This window comes from Poecilia mexicana, unplaced genomic scaffold (genome assembly GCF_051168715.1).
Source record: "Poecilia mexicana isolate PSO_F unplaced genomic scaffold, ASM5116871v1 scaffold_16, whole genome shotgun sequence".
NCBI classification, from domain to species: Eukaryota; Metazoa; Chordata; class Actinopteri; order Cyprinodontiformes; family Poeciliidae; genus Poecilia; species Poecilia mexicana.
Window position 1 is genome coordinate 14796552 of NW_028263385.1, and position 13275 is coordinate 14809826.

Here is a 13275-nt window from a genome sequence, read left to right on the forward strand (position 1 = left end):
TCTGTGAGAGGGAGCTGATTTGTCTGGCTCAGATGGAGTCAATATTTGCTCCATTCCTCCCATCGTTCCGTGCCAAGGTACGGATCAAAGCGAAATGTGCGATCTAAAAGCACTGCGGAGAGCCAGAGGAGAAATCAGTCTACATATTTACCGTCTGCTGAGGACGTGGCTGAGAGGCCAGATAGAGAAACAGTGTGAACATGAACATCCACTCAATAAACCTCAGGGACCGTATGTCGCCGTCACAGCTGTCCTTTTACACCCACCCTTTTTTTAAGCACTCTCAATCCTTGCAGGGTTTCCCCACTGGCTTGTATCTAAATGGGTGACACTTATGGACCACACACAATCACAGCATCCATTCAGAGAGGTCAATCAACCTGTTTTTGTTTGTTTGTGGACAGCGGGAGGAAGCCGGAGCACCCAGAGAAAACTCTCACATGCATGGGAGAACGTGGAAAGGCCTCTACTGGGATTTGAACCTAAAAACTGTGGAACTATGTATCTCAGGTCACCACAAAAGGAAAATGATATGCAACCTGTTATTAGACCAAGAGATCATTATGTCAGACACGTTGAGTTAATCCACTGAAAGTGGATCCTATAATATCATTTAGCAGCATCTTATTTCTTATGAATCCTCAGACAGACCATACTCTGCCAATCTGACTGTGCTGAACTGAATGGCAAGAAACTGGATTTAAATTCTCAATCTCTTTTGGATTCCCTTTAAATTTATTGCTAATAACTGGATTGGAGCATTTTCACTTCATATCAAGTAAGGTAAATTGAGATCAATTACAGACGTTTGAGAGAAGAACTCTAAACTTTAAAGTAGAAAAATGTGCAACAAAGTTTGAGGCTTTGACTGCAAGGCAGATTTATTGTTTTCTGGATTGGCAGCTTTGTAAATGCCAGCCAATATTGTCAACTGGCAAAGATATATAATCTCTTCTAGGTGGATTTTCTTTTAATATTTTTAGATGAGCTCTATATGAACACATCTGCAAATTGGTGGAGTTTTCGTAAATAACTCGGAGTAACATTCTGTAGAAAAATCCACAAACAGGTGAATCCTGAAAAAAGCGCATTTCCACTATGGTAACCTTGATGGTGACTTCTACTTGTACTCAGAGATTGGATTTTCCCAGTTCCCAGTTGGAAAAACAACAAGATCTGGCTGATCACCAACCAGGATCCAATATGGCTGCCAGCATGTAGAAAGTGGTGAACGTTGTAGTTATACACTGTTAGACCAGTGCCATAGTGACATACTGCTGCTTTTGTGTTTGAATGGATTAATCCCAGTTTTTTCAACTTGTAGCAGAACCTCACAGTTCTGTGCCAAGCTCTGACCTCTGACCTCTGAGATAAATCAAGTGCAGCATAAAGCCGTCGTCATATTAGCATGAATGTTTTGGAAAATTTTGGTTACCAAATGGAGATTGTTGTGAACTTTGTCTGTATAGAAATACTAGGGAACAAGGTTAGCCTTCAATATCTAAGCCACAAAAAGATGAGCCACTCTCATCTTCTTTTTCTAAAGATTTACACAGGTAATGTCTGCATTATTGCCTCCTACTGGTACAGCATAGACATTACAGCTCTCTCTCTCTCTTTTTTTTTTACAGAGCTGGTGTATATAAGTTTTTATAAAATCAGTAGATACAAATTTTATCTATTATGTCCTTAGCTAATATTAGCACCTCATTAGCAGATACAAATTTTATCTATTATGTCCTTAGCTAATATTAGCACCTCATTAGCAGATACAAATTTTATCTATTAGGTCCTTAGCTAATATTAGCATCTCATTAGCAACTTTCCCCCCCTGTGTTCATTAATTAATGGATTAATAATCAGCTGACTGAGCCAGAGCCAGTGGCGCAACTGCACATTATTCAGGTGGATGCGAAAACATAAATGGCCCCCCCCCAAAAAAAAAAAAACAAAAAACAAAACTCTTCTTCTTTGGTGGTTTAGACCCGCTGTCGTAGCAGATGCATACATGTGGAAACAATAGGCTGTTTCACAGCTGATTCCCCACAACATGAAACCGTCCTCTCACGGCCTCCATGTGCAGCGTCGTGTTCTCGACAGAACCGCAGCTGAGATACTTTTCTGAAGTGAAACCGGACCGGGACAACAAGAGGCAACGGGTGGAGCGCCCTTAATGAGGAGATGCAGTCGTAACGAAGAAGACAAGAACAAGTTCAGCTCGCTTTTAATTGGCTGACAAAAACTGCTGGTGGAACCTTGTTCCAATTACTCGCACAAAGACCAATTGTTGCCCGCTCTCCGTCGCCAGGAGGTCACATACATCCTCGAAACAATAACAAACAAATTAGACTCATGTTTGCGTGAAATGAACCCATATGGTACGGCTTGGCACGGCTCAGTTATGCTTGGCACAGGAGAATGTGTGAGAGTGACGCTGCCTGATGAGAGCTTGGCATGTTTATGGCTGATTGGTTTTAGACCGCTGAGTGTTGCATCACTGCCTGCATCTCGGCTAAGTGACCTCGTTGAATCCTTGCCCTGTTCATTCACCAATTTGAGAGGACACTGACGACAGACTGTGGTCAAATATGGCGGAATTACTGCTTTATAAAGAAGGCAACCAAAGGGTAAAAAACATATTTGGTGTAAGTTTCCAATCTCTCATCCAGGTGAAAACTGAGGTAAATATTCATCCCCCCATGATGGAAAAAACATTGTTTGGAAAATTCCTGTCTCTCCCCAAATCTACAATAATCCGCTTTATTTTTTATGCATATTCAGGATGAGATGAGTGGGTCTTGTGGTCTTTTGACCATTTTTGACACACATGACAACTGCAGAACCGTCAGTGTATTTGTGGCTTGGTGACGGTTTTAAATATGGACCTTATATACACACAGTTTCCCATTAAGAAAGAGGAACAAACAAGCACCAAATAAAAAATCTAGAAATTGTAATATGATCAAATTTTCTATTGTTTTTGTCCACAGTGAGTTGTCACTGCGTGTTGAGCATCCACCCCCGTGAACCAGCCAACACCACTCCAGAATAAAATGTTTTAATTCTAATTGGAGCAGAAATAGGAGCCTTTTAATTAGAGAACCACTGTGGTTTATGCTAGAAGACTTGAGGTTCAAAGTGAAAATAACTGGTGAGAGTACGGTACCCTGAGGCGCTCCTGCACTGCTGACTGACCCGTCAGACACAAAACCCTTCAGTAATCCAAACCGTAATCTGCGAGAGATGAGGACTTAAGTTTGAGACTCCAACTCCAGACAAATTTAATTTGCAAAAATAAAAGACTTCAGACTTATTTCAACACATGCATCACTGCAAAAACACAAAATCTTCCCAAATATTTTGGTTTAGTTTCCAGTGAAAATATCTTAGTACACTTGAAATACTTAACGGTTACAAGTAACATATAAGGGCTTGTTGTAAGTGAATCATTTCCTAATATTGATGGAAAAACTACTACCTCCAATGGCAGATTATTTCACTTATGACAATATATTTTCTCCATGTAACAAGTGAAATTATCTGCCAGTGGAACTAGTTTGTTCATCAATATTAAGGAATTATTTACTTAAAACAAGCTCCTATATCTTGCTGTCAAGTTACGTGTGAGTTAGCTGTGTCTTATTTCTAGTGTACCAAGATATTTTCACTATAAACTAGACAAAAAAAAATACTTGGTAAGATTTTGTGTTTTTGCAGTGATTACATTAGCATAGTTTAAAGTTTATTAATAATGCTATAAACATGCACAGAAAACTGCAATATTACTGCCATAAATGTGTAATTTGTTTAAAATAATTTTTAAATAGACTTTTCAGTGTTTCCACAGACCAACGGGTTTGTTTTTTTAGAAAGCACAAATAAATCCAGTCTTCAGCTGCTCTGCAGTCCAGGGTCATTGTTGCCTGATTCTCCACTTACATTTCTAATTGGAGACAGATCAGGGCTGCTGGCAGACTGATCCAGGTCTCCTTCTCATCTATGAAGCAGAATAAAGTCTGGCATTTTACCTCATGAGATAACCAGAGATATGTCCCTCTGGTGGTAGCCCACATCTCATTAAAATTCCAGAATTGCACTTTCACGCAAACGGTATGGAAATCAGAGATATCAGGCTCCGACTTCGACTGATAATCACTTGGATGTTCGTTCTTGTCTTTGGCCCGTTGGGTCTGACATCTGTTTTTCCTCAAAGAGAGCCGACATGTGGATCTATCTGTCCACCCGATCAACTAGCAGTGTGCAGTCAGGGGTGGGTTTAGATGTGGGCAGCTCATGCAAGCTGAAGGAAAGAAAATCACCCATTTTGGCAATAATCTTAAGCAGTTATCAGAAGAGTGGTTGGTTTAGTGGAAGCAAATCTTCCTTTTCCTGACTGAAGGAAGAGGATACACCAGCATGAACACGAAACCTCAGGAGATCCGATTTCAACACCTCCTTCTTACCTGTGTGAGAACATTGTTTTCATGCGACAGCTGTGTGGAGGACATTGTTTCTTTGCATTGGATCTAATATGTAATCACAATTTGACTCATGAAACGGCACATTTTTGCAGGCAGACTACAATAAACCATGAGTTAAAGTTTCCACCTTCAAACAACTGATTTAATCTCTACGGATAATTTCCTTGTTCCTGACAAGCGGAGAGAAAAACAAGTTATTTATTTAGGAGTGGCCGCGGCTCAGGGGGATGAAGCAAGTTGACCTCTTTCCGAAAGGTTTACGGTTTGATTGTAGGCGACAGGTCAGAGAGGTCAGAAAGCTCACTCAGTATTAGACGGAAAACGTCCAAAACGGTCAAAGGGAATAATTGAGAGCTTTAAGAAAGCTGTGAAAGAGCCCGGACAGAAATGTGCAGAACTCCAACCTGCTGTGGCGTCGAGGGGCCCGTATCACCACACAACAGAGGTTAACGCTGGACTGACAGAGAGGCCCCCTGTCATCGCACCACATGCTGAATAATGCATATTCCCACACAAATTAGCATTTAATTGAATTAACAAACAATCCCAGGTGAAGTTTGGAATTCGGGGCCCGAAGCAGCTGACAGCCGTCTTTTAGAGGAACTCTGGACACAATGTGAAGCTCGCTTTTGTGCCGGGCGTCTCTGAAGATTGGAGATGAGATGCGAGTGAAACAATTTTTGTTGAGGAATGCATTCGTTTTCCAACTTGTCAGTTTAACGGCTCAGTCTTTTGCTCATTGTTAATTTGCAAATTGTAAAGGGGCCTTGAGGAGATCAAACTGAGTCTGCAAACTCACTTTTACTCACGGATCCTCACATAAACACACAGGCCAGTGGAAACTGGAAGAAGAAAAGCTGTGCCGACTTTGGACTTGATAAAACACAGTGGACCAACACCAGCAGACAAAATGGCTCCACAAATCTCTCTCATATGGATTTTATTTCAAGATCCTCTTCCCTTTTCATTGTTCCTTTTGCTCCTTCCACCACAGTTTTTCCTTCCACACAACTCTTCATTTATATGCTTGTGACTGTGGAGGCACTATGTGCTAAAATCCTTTTTTTGAGAGACTGTTTGAATCATTAGTTTTAAAAAACTGAAACAATCACTTGAAATAGAGATACACGTCAACTTCTCAGATTATAGTCTAGTTTATCGATGAGTATTCATTATAAAAACTGCTCATTTAAGTCAATTTTACACAATATGACCTCAACTATCAGGAGCTTTTCTTCAGAATATGAATGCATAAAGAATACAGATATTTTACTAACCTGTCACAAAACTAAAACATTTTCCAGCAGGTAGACACTTTGCATCCAAGCGGATAAACCCCTCTAAAGCAACCAGGAATAATGATGAACATCTTTTTTTGAATATGCTCTGAAGTATCATCTTTCATGACTTAAACTGCCTTCCTCTGCAAGTTAAAGTTACGCCAGAAAAACAAATCCCAACGGTAAAGTAAGGTCAGCGTCAGAGGTCATCTTCTCCTCTCACTCCTAAAATTCATCCAGTTTCTTCATGGCAAGCTGAAATCAAACATGCACTATAATCTATGAAATGCATTGCGTCTTTGCAAGAAGGCTCACACACTAGATGCATTAGCTTTAATCAGTATTGTATTGAGGAAACAAGATGATTGTGTTTGATTTTAGTTAGAAAAGCCAAAATATTTCTCCTCGGGTGGCTTTCCTTACATGCTGGACGTGTTTCAGTCCAACCCACAGGTCTCCTGGCAGCTTTTCTCTGACTGCTCCTAGAGTTCTGAAGATCTGACCAAAACAAGCAACGCTAAGATGTCTTCCACGTGGGCTAGAACAAAGTCTTAAACAAAAAAAAAAACCTGCTGCAGAAACATTTCTTGTCCTCGCTCCTCTTTGAAATAAGGATTTGCAGTGATTTCACTGCGAAAAACACAAATCTTAGCAACCATTTTTTGGTCTAGTTTCTAGTGGAAATGTCTTGAAGTAAGACAAAACTAACTTACAAGTAGCTTTTCAGAAAGATATAGGACGAGTTTAAGTAAATAACTCTGTAATATTTATGAAAAAGTTCAAGTTCTACAAGAGATTATTTCACTTATAACATGGGAGATAATCTGAGAATGGTGGTAGTAGTTTATTGTCAATAATAAGGATTTAAAAGGTCCTACATCTTGCTGAAAAGTTAAGTTGCAACCAAAACTACTTGCTAAGCTTTGCATTTTTCTTTCTTTTTTGTTTTGTTTTTTATAGCTGTGTTGCAGCTGCATTGGGGGATGATAATGGTAAATATTTGCAGATCTGGAGTGAGCACGACTTTATTCTTCTCGCTTACAAAAGTGACCCGAGAGTCAACACGGCCCTTGACCTCCTCCTGAAACCATAGACCCCTCCCTCCCAGGAGCGTTTCAACAGGTTTGCAGAAACAATAAACCGAAAGCCTCTTTCACACAGAGGCTGCTCGTCGGAGTCCGCTCCCTCCAGGCGTCCCGCTCCGATGCGAGCGGGATGGGGAGCGGGGTCAGCTGCGGTGCTGAGCATAGCAGACATACCTCGGAGGAATCCGATGCCAGGAGGAGACTGTACACCAGTGTGCTGAGCTGGGAGCCATCCGAGTGTCTCTGCGAGTGTGACTTTCCCGGCTCAGCGTGAGTTTGCAGACACATCCATTGCTAATGTAAATCTAAGTGGGAAAAGCACGCAGAGACAAAGGATCCGGTGGGTGAACCGGTTTGTAGGAGTAGCAGAGCCAGAATGTTCCCCCAGTGTAAAGACGGGAGTCGGTTCTGAGCTGGGCAGAGATGCTGGGCCCAGATAAGTTCCTGGAAAAGAGGGGCCGTGTGGGTGGCCTGAGGTTTTTGGTGTATCCAGTCAAAGAAGAAAGCCGATCCGACAGTTCTCCTGGGTCTGACTTACATTTACAGCTAAATATCTCTGACTGATAGCTGCTCGACTCTGAAAACGCTAAAATAAATAAATCCCCGTCCAAATTCTTCCAGTACTTCTGTGTGTGGCATCGAAGCAATGATGAATGAAGAGCATTTACCTCTGGGACATTTGTTAGGAAACATGGAGAACAAGCAAACATGCAGGCACAAATCCAAACCCAGGAACAACCGGCTGCATTCACACCAGCTCTGCTTGAACTCCAGTCCGCCTAAAATGAACCGGAACCGCTCCAAAAGAGGACAGCAAAACTATACCGGAGGGCATTCTGGGTAAATACGAAACAAAAAAAAAAACGCAAGTCTACCACTATTGGGAGAATTGACTCATCTTTTGCCAAAGACAAAAGGGAAATCCTACAACCGCTAAGCCACTCCATTTTATTTCACATTTCTGAAAAAGGAAGCTGCGCTCATGTCTTCTTCTGAGGTTTTGGTGCAATTCCCTTCAGTGGTTCTTGGTGCAGCGCCACCAATGGCGAGGAGTGGAACAGGTTTATCAGCGGGTTTGATGCAATGTGGTGTGAAAACGAACTAAACCATCTGAAAATGGGACAAATCCTGCAACTTTGGTCCCAATCAAACTGAGTCTACCGAGTCTATCAGATGTGAAATCATCCTCACCCTTATTAGCACTCGTACACACTGCAAAAAAGGAAACTCTTACCATGTATGTTTTACCGAGTTTCTAGTGGAAATATCTTAGAACACTTAAAATAAGACAAAAATAAGTTACAAATAACTTTTCTGAAGGTTATATGGTCAACTCTCACTTACCTGGCTGGCATTTATGAACCTAATGGAGTTGGTTTTTTTTTTTTTTTTGCTGTCTTGACTGATACACTATCATTGGAAAAAAGTAACTGTACAAATCTTACTAAGTATTTTTATTCTAATTTCTAGTGCTAATATCTTGGAAACCTTGAAATAAGACAACTAAAAGTATTTTTTCAAGATATAGGAGCTCGTTTTATGTCAATAATTTGTTAATGTTGACGGAAAAAGTGCTAGTTCAATTGGCAGATTATTTCACTTGTTACAACTGAAAAAACCTGCACTTAAAAAAAAAATCAAAATTAAGGACTTATCTTAAAACAAGCTCCTATGTCTTGCCGAAAAGTTACTTTTAAGGTCATTTTTTCCTTATTTAAAGTTTTCTAAGTGTAAGACATTTACAGTAGAAACTTGACAAAAAAAATACTTGGTTAGATTTTGACTTTTTGCAGGTCATGAGCCCATTACCACAAAGATGGTTAGAAATTCAGCAAGATGGCGTGTATTGCAGACCCCGACACAGTCTGATCAGTGTGTGTGTAGGCGTGTGTGTGTGAAGAGGTCAGTGGGGGGTTGTGTGCTCTGCCTCTCTGCCCCTGTTTGACTCTCAGCTTTAAAAACCTCCTGTTATTGTTTTCAGTGGCTTTGCTCTCTAAGGCCACCCGGACAGTGATCAAATCTCTCTCTGCCTCCGCTCACACACTCTCCCTTTTCTCTCTCTCTCTTTTTTGCCTTGTCCCTTGATTTGCACGCAGTTATAAAATGCACACAAACACACAACCAGGTTATTTATAACAGGGTGGGTGGGAGAGAGGAGCCCGGCCTTGGAGCTCCTATTTTGGGAAGTCCAGCCTTCAATCACTCAGGCTGACAGCTTCTCTGTGATACCAGGGAGAACAATACAGAGAGCAGCCTGTTTATCTTCCTCTGACCGACCCACTGTGCTCTGCCTCCCGCCTGGGTCGCCGTCACCCTGCCTCCCACCAGGAAGAAGGGACTTCCAGGACTGCAGCGATATCAAAGAAACCCCAGAGATTTTACAGGATTAAATTCTCCCTCCAGCCACATTTTTGCAGCCTTGATCAGTCACCTTTGCAAAAAAAAAAAAAAAAAAGACCCAAAATCTTTCAGCCACATTGTTCACATGAAACTGAATCCACTTTGATATAATTCAGGAACAATTTAACTCTGTGGAGCTCTAACTTTTTGGGGGGCAAAATCCTCAAGTCAAAAGCATTGTCAAGCAAAAATATCACAAAAAATTAGAGCAAAAAATATTTCTACCTGCTCAACAATAGACTAAGCAGGCAATATTATAATTAATCTACTAAAATCATCAGACTTTTTTAGTTTGAAACTTTGCAGATTACACTAAAACTTAAAAATATTCTCTTTAATTTGCTTATTTGCTTTAATTAAAAACATCAAATTTGTAAATTATTTGGTGTTTGATTTTTGTTTTTAAAGAAAATAAAAATAAGAACATTCTCTATGCTGTTTTTATGCAAGCTTAATAAATTGATTAAATTCATTAAAAGCAGTTTTGGGTGAACCAAAATCTGCTTTTTGGGTCAGAAACTCAAAAAGTGTCGTTAGTGATGGGAGAGTGCTCGGTATTGTATGCAACATGTTTCACTGTATGAAGATTTCAAATGATCAGTTATAATTTTGCTTCAATTAAAACAAAAAAAGTCTCAATTTGTGCAAACCACATTTGCTGTAGGGGGGATAAATTGTATTATTCTAGACATCAGTCCAGAGGCCACACTTTGGACATAACCTGATCTTAAGCATCAAGGTGTTGGTGTCTAAAGAGAAAGGAATTAAGAACTTATTGCTACAATAAACAGCCAGTTTTGATTCAAAAAGCATAAAACTCTTACTTTCTTCAACTGCAAATGTGCAATATTTCAAAGTTGAAACAAAAATCCACTCCTGAACCACAGCTTCAACTATCAGTCAAGTCTTGATGTTCAAATGATTGTTTTTGTCAAAATCAATGCAAGAGGACCCCAAGAAAAAACACATCAAGAGAAGTTTTTACGTTGGTTTTAAAGGAGCACATCCATCTGTCCAGTGATGCCATGTTCTTTTAATCCCGTCAATCTGTTCATCCATACTTCCTTAAATCTTTCCTTCTTCTAGTCTTTAGTGTTTGCAGGTTCTGCAGAAATATTATCCATACTTAGAGTCACCTGTTGAATTTTGTTCTAAGAACTGAGAGAAATCTGCAAATCAGTTTGGAAGCTAAATGAAAAAGTGTAGCGATCCTGCAGCTTAAAGCACAGACTTTAACAAAAATAAATAAAATTTCCTCATCTGGGTAATGAGATGGGGGAAAAAAAATCAACATCAGGTTTGGATGGAATATTAAACATTTAGTCAGGTTCTCCTTAATGAAAAAAAGATAAATATCAAATGTGACAATTAGAAGCTTTCACAGGTTCCGTTTTAAATCTTCTGCTGCTTTTTGAAAAAAAAAAAATAAAATAAAAAATAGCCATTTCTTTAATTCATCGTGAATAAAGTTGCTACTCTGACCTTTAGCTGCAGCTAACATAATTGTCCCCCTTTTATTTCCAGCCTGACATCATGCAGTTTATGGTAAGCCCCTTCGGCTAAAAATAATTTTCTATGAACTCTGAGTGACTCCTCTAAATGAATGAAAGACTGCCTTGTATGCGTATATGCTTCACATACACATGACAGATTATATGGGTGGAGGGCGGGCACAGCGGAGAGGCGGGGGGAGAAAAAAGGCCGGCTGCAATTGTTATCTCGAGTAAAGCTTTGAGGAGTTTTTACTGGAGTTAAATGGTCCGTGTCATCACTACGCAACTACTGTGCAATGTTGGCTGGCGGCTGAACTGACTGGCCCGTGTTTTATCACGACGATTTGGACAAACCACGGCAAACCGAGAGACTCGCAGCTGTAAAACATGATGACAAACTGCTGAGAACTGGAGCAAAAAACTAACTTTTATTACCCTATGTGCTGATTTTTTCTAGAGAAATCACTGTTTTAGGTTTGAAATGCCTGAAACTATTTTTCCGTCATACGCAACTGTTAGGACCGTCTTTGAGACTTCATCCATCCAGCCGTCGTCTTCCACTTAAACCGTGTTTGGGTCATGATAGAAGCAGGCGAAGCAGAGAAACCCAGATTTCCAGTTTCCCAGTCACTTTGGGGCCTTCTCGTGTCACCGTCAGTCTGGGCTTTCTCTCATTGACCTGAATTTCTCTGGTACAATTTCAACCGGGCCAATCAACGAACAGAAGGGGAAATTGTGAATGATGTCGATTTTCAATCCCGTTTTAGAGTTGTAGTCTTCCTGTAGTTTTAGCGACGGCAGCGGAGGAAGTGAAGGAAGCCGTTCAATGTGTTGGTCACAACTCCGAATATTGAATTAGCGTTAACATTAGCCTCATTCAGATTGGCTCTTCTCTCTTCACAGTGGAGGATGGTTGGGCACAGAGCAGGCGATTTCCAGTAAGCTTCGTAACGTTGAATATACGTCACAGGCACAGAGCAATCGGGTAAAATTTGAGGCCTCAACACAGCCCACACCTCCAGGAAGCAATCGTTTCTCAAGTCGAGGGTTCAGACCATCGAAGCAAAGCACAGAACAAGGGGTTGGTTTTTACCAGGCCAGAAAAAAACAAAAAACTGAGGCACTAAAACTCCAAAACCTTGGGTAGAACCTCGTCTCCGACCCAGAGAAGGAACTCTGCCCTTTTTACGGCTCTTTTGCAGAGATTCTCGTTGTTTCACGCTGGGCTCTGAACCTCTCTGGTGAAAGCTGGAGATCATGATCTGATGAAGCCAACAGAACCACATCATCAAGAGCAGAAACCTGATCTTGTGGCCACCAAAACGGATCCCCTCAACACCTTGGCTAAAACATGAAATGAGTGAAAAGAATCAGGGACAAAGAGCAACTCTGGGTCCAACAAAAGTGAATTTCTTGCATAAAAAAAAAACAAAAAAAAAAAAAACATAAAAGTAAAGATATCAAAAATAATTCAGCAGGATTGACAAAAACAGAAGCTTTAGAGTAAAAAGTACTCCATACTTATTTAAGTATTTCATACATAAATAATAAAAAAGTACTTTAATGTTTTTCCCCTTTTAAACTGCATCACTTTTTGCAACTCGTTGAGCTTCTGCTACAGAAGAGTTGCCCTGATAGACAACATATTTTATGCAAAAAGATGGAAAACAAGACACTTCTGACTACAGCCATATTCAGTAAATTAGAATAGCTTTAAAGAGAAACTTTCTCCAGATTAAATGTCCACAGACTGATGTTTTCAAGCCTTTATGTCAATCATAATTTTCTGCTCACTGCTAATGAAAACATGACCTTTAAGATTAGCTCATGTCCATCATTTGGTCAAAAGTTTCTTCTCGACTCAAACCCTGTAAAATTAATAACTCTAGATGACTGCTTTTAAACTTTCCATTTAATGTTAATAAGAAAGAATCATGTTTTTGATAAGCAGAAATAAGATGCCCAACATGTTTAGTTATTAAATATATTCCGTTTTGTAGGATTAAAAACATGTCAACCTGCAATAACCATTTTTTATTGTTTTAACCTGATTTCTTTAGAAACAAATACTTTTTTTTTTAGCAATCATTTCCCTACACTTCCCTCTTTGCCTCAGTGTCACTGTTGTGACTGATGTCGTTTCCATCCTGTTGCCCTCTCTCAATTAAAACGGGAGGAAAAGCGTCCAATCCCTTTGACCTCTACCTTGACTTATCCGTTTCCACCAAACACATAAAATCATGCGGGCCTGACACCACGTCCACCTTTTCCTATTTTAGTCAGATTGCCTCCTCTGCGTTCTCTCTCTTCCCAATTCTCTTAAAGGTATATCTGGTTTTCTGCTCTCATGATAAACTTACACAAGCGGAACGTTTGCATATTTAATGGCTTTTAGGGAACAAATTGCATCCGCAGCCGAGTGATGCAGATGTTAGACCGATAATCTTTAAATAGCCTTAAAACTCCACTCTGTACTTTTTTGGGCACATATTTATCATCAAATTCCAGTAAAGGACAACGCTAAGAGCATAAACAG